We start from the raw sequence: 7,822 nt of genomic DNA, 5'->3' as shown, positions 1-7,822 counted from the left end.
ATGTTCACCTTGAGTGCGAGAGATTGTAGATTTGATCTCCAGTAGCAGTGCGCGAACGTCCTAGGTGATCTCGTGGTAGATGTTCACCTTGAGAGCGACAGAATGTAGATTTGATCTCCAGTAGCAGTGCGCGAACGTCCTAGGTGATCTCGTGGTAGATGTTCACCTTGAGTGCGACAGATTGTAGATTTGATCTCCAGTAGCAGTGCACGAACGTCCTAGGTGATCTCGTGGTAGATGTTCACCTTGAGTGCGAGAGATTGTAGATTTGATCTCCAGTAGCAGTGCGCGAACGTCCTAGGTGATCTCGTGGTAGATGTTCACCTTGAGTGCGAAAGATTGTAGATTTGATCTCCAGTAGCAGTGCACGAACGTCCTAGGTGATCTCGTGGTAGATGTTCACCTTGAGTGCGAGAGATTGTAGATTTGATCTCCAGTAGCAGTGCGCGAACGTCCTAGGTGATCTCGTGGTAGATGTTCACCTTGAGTGCGAGAGATTGTAGATTTGATCTCCAGTAGCAGTGCGCGAACGTCCTAGGTGATCTCGTGGTAGATGTTCACCTTGAGTGCGACAGATTGTAGATTTGATCTCCAGTAGCAGTGCACGAACGTCCTAGGTGATCTCGTGGTAGATGTTCACCTTGAGTGCGAGAGATTGTAGATTTGATCTCCAGTAGCAGTGCACGAACGTCCTAGGTGATCTCGTGGTAGATGTTCACCTTGAGTGTGACAGATTGTAGATTTGATCTCCAGTAGCAGTGCGCGAACGTCCTAGGTGATCTCGTGGTAGATGTTCACCTTTAGTGCGACAGATTGTAGATTTGATCTCCAGTAGCAGTGCACGAACGTCCTAGGTGATCTCGTGGTAGATGTTCACCATGAGTGCGAGAGATTGTAGATTTGATCTCCAGTAGCAGTGCACGAACGTCCTAGGTGATCTCGTGGTAGATGTTCACCTTGAGTGCGAGAGATTGTAGATTTGATCTCCAGTAGCAGTGCGCGAACGTCCTAGGTGATCTCGTGGTAGATGTTCACCTGGAGTGCGAGAGATTGTAGATTTGATCTCCAGTAGCAGTGCGCGAACGTCCTAGGTGATATCGTGGTAGATGTTCACCATGAGTGCGAGAGATTGTAGATTTGATCTCCAGTAGCAGTGCGCGAACGTCCTAGGTGATCTCGTGGTAGATGTTCACCTGGAGTGCGAGAGATTGTAGATTTGATCTCCAGTAGCAGTGCGCGAACGTCCTAGGTGATCTCGTGGTAGATGTTCACCTTGAGTGTGACAGATTGTAGATTTGATCTCCAGTAGCAGTGCGCGAACGCCCTAGGTGATCTCGTGGTAGATGTTCACCTTGAGAGCGAGAGATTGTAGATTTGATCTCCAGTAGCAGTGCGCGAACGTCCTAGGTGATCTCGTGGTAGATGTTCACCTGGAGTGCGATAGATTGTAGATTTGATCTCCAGTAGCAGTGCACGAACGTCCTAGGTGATCTCGTGGTAGATGTTCACCTGGAGTGCGAGAGATTGTAGATTTGATCTCCAGTAGCAGTGCACGAACGTCCTAGGTGATCTCGTGGTAGATGTTCACCTTGAGTGCGACAGATTGTAGATTTGATCTCCAGTAGCAGTGCACGAACGTCCTAGGTGATCTCGTGGTAGATGTTCACCTTGAGTGCGAGAGATTGTAGATTTGATCTCCAGTAGCAGTGCACGAACGTCCTAGGTGATCTCGTGGTAGATGTTCACCTTGAGTGTGACAGATTGTAGATTTGATCTCCAGTAGCAGTGCGCGAACGTCCTAGGTGATCTCGTGGTAGATGTTCACCTTGAGTGCGACAGATTGTAGATTTGATCTCCAGTAGCAGTGCACGAACGTCCTAGGTGATCTCGTGGTAGATGTTCACCATGAGTGCGAGAGATTGTAGATTTGATCTCCAGTAGCAGTGCACGAACGTCCTAGGTGATCTCGTGGTAGATGTTCACCTTGAGTGCGACAGATTGTAGATTTGATCTCTAGTAGCAGTGCGCGAACGTCCTAGGTGATCTCGTGGTAGATGTTCACCTTGAGTGCGACAGATTGTAGATTTGATCTCCAGTAGCAGTGCGCGAACGTCCTAGGTGATCTCGTGGTAGATGTTCACCTTGAGTGCGACAGATTGTAGATTTGATCTCCAGTAGCAGTGCACGAACGTCCTAGGTGATCTCGTGGTAGATGTTCACCTTGAGTGCGAGAGATTGTAGATTTGATCTCCAGTAGCAGTGCGCGAACGTCCTAGGTGATCTCGTGGTAGATGTTCACCTGGAGTGCGAGAGATTGTAGATTTGATCTCCAGTAGCAGTGCGCGAACGTCCTAGGTGATATCGTGGTAGATGTTCACCTTGAGTGCGACAGATTGTAGATTTGATCTCCAGTAGCAGTGCACGAACGTCCTAGGTGATCTCGTGGTAGATGTTCACCTGGAGTGCGACAGATTGTAGATTTGATCTCCAGTAGCAGTGCACGAACGTCCTAGGTGATCTCGTGGTAGATGTTCACCTTGAGTGCGAGAGATTGTAGATTTGATCTCCAGTAGCAGTGCGCGAACGTCCTAGGTGATCTCGTGGTAGATGTTCACCTTGAGAGCGACAGATTGTAGATTTGATCTCCAGTAGCAGTGCGCGAACGTCCTAGGTGATCTCGTGGTAGATGTTCACCTTGAGTGCGACAGATTGTAGATTTGATCTCCAGTAGCAGTGCACGAACGTCCTAGGTGATCTCGTGGTAGATGTTCACCTTGAGTGCGAGAGATTGTAGATTTGATCTCCAGTAGCAGTGCGCGAACGTCCTAGGTGATCTCGTGGTAGATGTTCACCTTGAGTGCGAAAGATTGTAGATTTGATCTCCAGTAGCAGTGCACGAACGTCCTAGGTGATCTCGTGGTAGATGTTCACCTTGAGTGCGAGAGATTGTAGATTTGATCTCCAGTAGCAGTGCGCGAACGTCCTAGGTGATCTCGTGGTAGATGTTCACCTTGAGTGCGAGAGATTGTAGATTTGATCTCCAGTAGCAGTGCGCGAACGTCCTAGGTGATCTCGTGGTAGATGTTCACCTTGAGTGCGACAGATTGTAGATTTGATCTCCAGTAGCAGTGCACGAACGTCCTAGGTGATCTCGTGGTAGATGTTCACCTTGAGTGCGAGAGATTGTAGATTTGATCTCCAGTAGCAGTGCACGAACGTCCTAGGTGATCTCGTGGTAGATGTTCACCTTGAGTGTGAGAGATTGTAGATTTGATCTCCAGTAGCAGTGCGCGAACGTCCTAGGTGATCTCGTGGTAGATGTTCACCTTTAGTGCGACAGATTGTAGATTTGATCTCCAGTAGCAGTGCACGAACGTCCTAGGTGATCTCGTGGTAGATGTTCACCATGAGTGCGAGAGATTGTAGATTTGATCTCCAGTAGCAGTGCACGAACGTCCTAGGTGATCTCGTGGTAGATGTTCACCTTGAGTGCGAGAGATTGTAGATTTGATCTCCAGTAGCAGTGCGCGAACGTCCTAGGTGATCTCGTGGTAGATGTTCACCTGGAGTGCGAGAGATTGTAGATTTGATCTCCAGTAGCAGTGCGCGAACGTCCTAGGTGATATCGTGGTAGATGTTCACCATGAGTGCGAGAGATTGTAGATTTGATCTCCAGTAGCAGTGCGCGAACGTCCTAGGTGATCTCGTGGTAGATGTTCACCTTGAGTGTGACAGATTGTAGATTTGATCTCCAGTAGCAGTGCACGAACGTCCTAGGTGATCTCGTGGTAGATGTTCACCTTGAGTGTGACAGATTGTAGATTTGATCTCCAGTAGCAGTGCACGAACGTCCTAGGTGATCTCGTGGTAGATGTTCACCTTGAGAGCGACAGATTGTAGATTTGATCTCCAGTAGCAGTGCGCGAACGTCCTAGGTGATCTCGTGGTAGATGTTCACCTTGAGTGCGAGAGATTGTAGATTTGATCTCCAGTAGCAGTGCACGAACGTCCTAGGTGATCTCGTGGTAGATGTTCACCTTGAGTGCGAGAGATTGTAGATTTGATCTCCAGTAGCAGTGCGCGAACGTCCTAGGTGATCTCGTGGTAGATGTTCACCTTGAGAGCGACAGATTGTAGATTTGATCTCCAGTAGCAGTGCGCGAACGTCCTAGGTGATCTCGTGGTAGATGTTCACCTTGAGTGCGACAGATTGTAGATTTGATCTCCAGTAGCAGTGCACGAACGTCCTAGGTGATCTCGTGGTAGATGTTCACCTTGAGTGCGAGAGATTGTAGATTTGATCTCCAGTAGCAGTGCGCGAACGTCCTAGGTGATCTCGTGGTAGATGTTCACCTTGAGTGCGAAAGATTGTAGATTTGATCTCCAGTAGCAGTGCACGAACGTCCTAGGTGATCTCGTGGTAGATGTTCACCTTGAGTGCGAGAGATTGTAGATTTGATCTCCAGTAGCAGTGCGCGAACGTCCTAGGTGATCTCGTGGTAGATGTTCACCTTGAGTGCGAGAGATTGTAGATTTGATCTCCAGTAGCAGTGCGCGAACGTCCTAGGTGATCTCGTGGTAGATGTTCACCTTGAGTGCGAAAGATTGTAGATTTGATCTCCAGTAGCAGTGCACGAACGTCCTAGGTGATCTCGTGGTAGATGTTCACCTTGAGTGCGAGAGATTGTAGATTTGATCTCCAGTAGCAGTGCGCGAACGTCCTAGGTGATCTCGTGGTAGATGTTCACCTTGAGTGCGACAGATTGTAGATTTGATCTCCAGTAGCAGTGCGCGAACGTCCTAGGTGATCTCGTGGTAGATGTTCACCTGGAGTGCGAGAGATTGTAGATTTGATCTCCAGTAGCAGTGCCATAGTTTGCAGGCACATCCTGAAACACCTGGAAGCACACAATATACTTACCTCACTTCAACATGGTTTCCGTAGTGGCCATTCCTGCGAAAGTCAACTTCTAATTACTATGCATGACATCATGAAATCCTTTGATGCCAAGAAGCAAATTGATTTAACCATACTGGACTTTAGTAAGGCATTTGACACTGTGCCTCATCGAAAACTACTACACAAATTAAAGAACTATGGAATTGATGGTAATACAAATGCATGGATTGAATCATTCCTAATGCAACGCCAACAGCGAGTTATCGTCGAAGGAGAATTTTCTTCATCTTGTTCCGTCGACTCAGGGGTGCCCCAAGGAACTGTCCTCGGTCCCCTTCTTTTTCTATGTCATATTAATGACTTGCCGCTATGTGTAAAATCACAAGTACGTCTGTTTGCCGACGACTGCCTCCTGTATAATACTATCGAGACACCACAGGACCAACTCCAAATACAGAAAGATCTAGATTCACTTGACAACTGGGCAAAGGACTGGGGTATGCGTTTTAATGCCAGTAAATGCTATGTCATGTCAATTCACCGTAGCAGGTCCCCGCTCACATACAGTTATACACTAAGTAACCACATATTAGAGCAGGTCAATGAAAATCCATACTTAGGTGTAATTATTAGCGATAATTTGAAATGGTCATCACACATAAACAAATTCTGCAACAAAGCCAATTCTACACTTGGATTCATCAGACGGAACCTTAAACACTGCAACAAACATTTTAAGGAAACTGCCTACATCTCGCTAGTTCGATCAGTCTTAGATTACTCAGGCACTGTATGGGACCCATACCTACAAAAAGACATAAATCGCATAGAGAACATACAAAGAAGAGCAGCTAGATTTGTTTTCAAAGACTATAGACGTACTAGTAGTGTCACCTCCATGATGAAAGACCTTGGTTGGAAACCTCTTGTGGAACGAAGACGAGAACAACGACTGGTACTACTGTATAAAATAGTGAACGACCTGGTAGCCATCCCCACTGAACATCACACAGAATTTAATACTAGACCATCCAGAACTTCTAACGTCAAACAAATAAAACTTTTATCAGCAAATACTGACATTTACAAACATTCTTTTTTTCCACAAACTATAATTGATTGGAACTTACTACCAAATGCTGCCGTGAACTGTAAAACTGTGGAAAGTTTTAAGGCAGTTATATCGCGCGACTAGACATCAGTGGCGCACACACATTTCCTGGATAAGTTTTACTCAGTATTTTGAGTTCATTTCCAGTACTATACAGATACAGATACAGATACGAACGCCCTAGGTGATCTCGTGGTAGATGTTCACCTTGAGTGCGACAGATTGTAGATTTGATCTGCAGTAGCAGTGCGCGCACGTCCTAGGTGATCTCGTGGTAGATGTTCACCTTGAGTGCGAGAGATTGTTGATTTGATCTCCAGTAGCAGTGCACGAACGTCCTAGGTGATCTCGTGGTAGATGTTCACCTTGAGTGCGACAGATTGTAGATTTGATCTCCAGTAGCAGTGCACGAACGTCCTAGGTGATCTCGTGGTAGATGTTCACCTTGAGTGCGAGAGATTGTAGATTTGATCTCCAGTAGCAGTGCACGAACGTCCTAGGTGATCTCGTGGTAGATGTTCACCTTGAGTGCGAGAGATTGTAGATTTGATCTCCAGTAGCAGTGCACGAACGTCCTAGGTGATCTCGTGGTAGATGTTCACCTTGAGTGCGACAGATTGTAGATTTGATCTCCAGTAGCAGTGCACGAACGTCCTAGGTGATCTCGTGGTAGATGTTCACCTTGAGTGCGAGAGATTGTAGATTTGATCTCCAGTAGCAGTGCGCGAACGTCCTAGGTGATCTCGTGGTAGATGTTCACCTTGAGTGTGACAGATTGTAGATTTGATCTCCAGTAGCAGTGCGCGAACGCCCTAGGTGATCTCGTGGTAGATGTTCACCTTGAGAGCGAGAGATTGTAGATTTGATCTCCAGTAGCAGTGCGCGAACGTCCTAGGTGATCTCGTGGTAGATGTTCACCTGGAGTGCGAGAGATTGTAGATTTGATCTCCAGTAGCAGTGCACGAACGTCCTAGGTGATCTCGTGGTAGATGTTCACCTTGAGTGCGAGAGATTGTAGATTTGATCTCCAGTAGCAGTGCACGAACGTCCTAGGTGATCTCGTGGTAGATGTTCACCTTGAGTGCGACAGATTGTAGATTTGATCTCCAGTAGCAGTGCGCGAACGTCCTAGGTGATCTCGTGGTAGATGTTCACCTTGAGTGCGAGAGATTGTAGATTTGATCTCCAGTAGCAGTGCACGAACGTCCTAGGTGATCTCGTGGTAGATGTTCACCTTGAGTGCGAGAGATTGTAGATTTGATCTCCAGTAGCAGTGCGCAAACGTCCTAGGTGATCTCGTGGTAGATGTTCACCTTGAGTGCGACAGATTGTAGATTTGATCTCCAGTAGCAGTGCACGAACGTCCTAGGTGATCTCGTGGTAGATGTTCACCTTGAGTGCGGGAGATTGTAGATTTGATCTCCAGTAGCAGTGCACGAACGTCCTAGGTGATCTCGTGGTAGATGTTCACCTTGAGTGTGACAGATTGTAGATTTGATCTCCAGTAGCAGTGCGCGAACGTCCTAGGTGATCTCGTGGTAGATGTTCACCTTGAGTGCGACAGATTGTAGATTTGATCTCCAGTAGCAGTGCACGAACGTCCTAGGTGATCTCGTGGTAGATGTTCACCTTGAGTGCGAGAGATTGTAGATTTGATCTCCAGTAGCAGTGCACGAACGTCCTAGGTGATCTCGTGGTAGATGTTCACCTTGAGTGTGAGAGATTGTAGATTTGATCTCCAGTAGCAGTGCGCGAACGTCCTAGGTGATCTCGTGGTAGATGTTCACCTGGAGTGCGAGAGATTGTAGATT

Source organism: Mytilus trossulus, unplaced genomic scaffold, assembly GCF_036588685.1.
Source record: "Mytilus trossulus isolate FHL-02 unplaced genomic scaffold, PNRI_Mtr1.1.1.hap1 h1tg000395l__unscaffolded, whole genome shotgun sequence".
NCBI classification, from domain to species: domain Eukaryota; kingdom Metazoa; phylum Mollusca; class Bivalvia; order Mytilida; family Mytilidae; genus Mytilus; species Mytilus trossulus.
The sequence above is the reverse complement of the archived record's forward strand: the minus strand, read 5'-3'. Positions refer to the sequence as shown.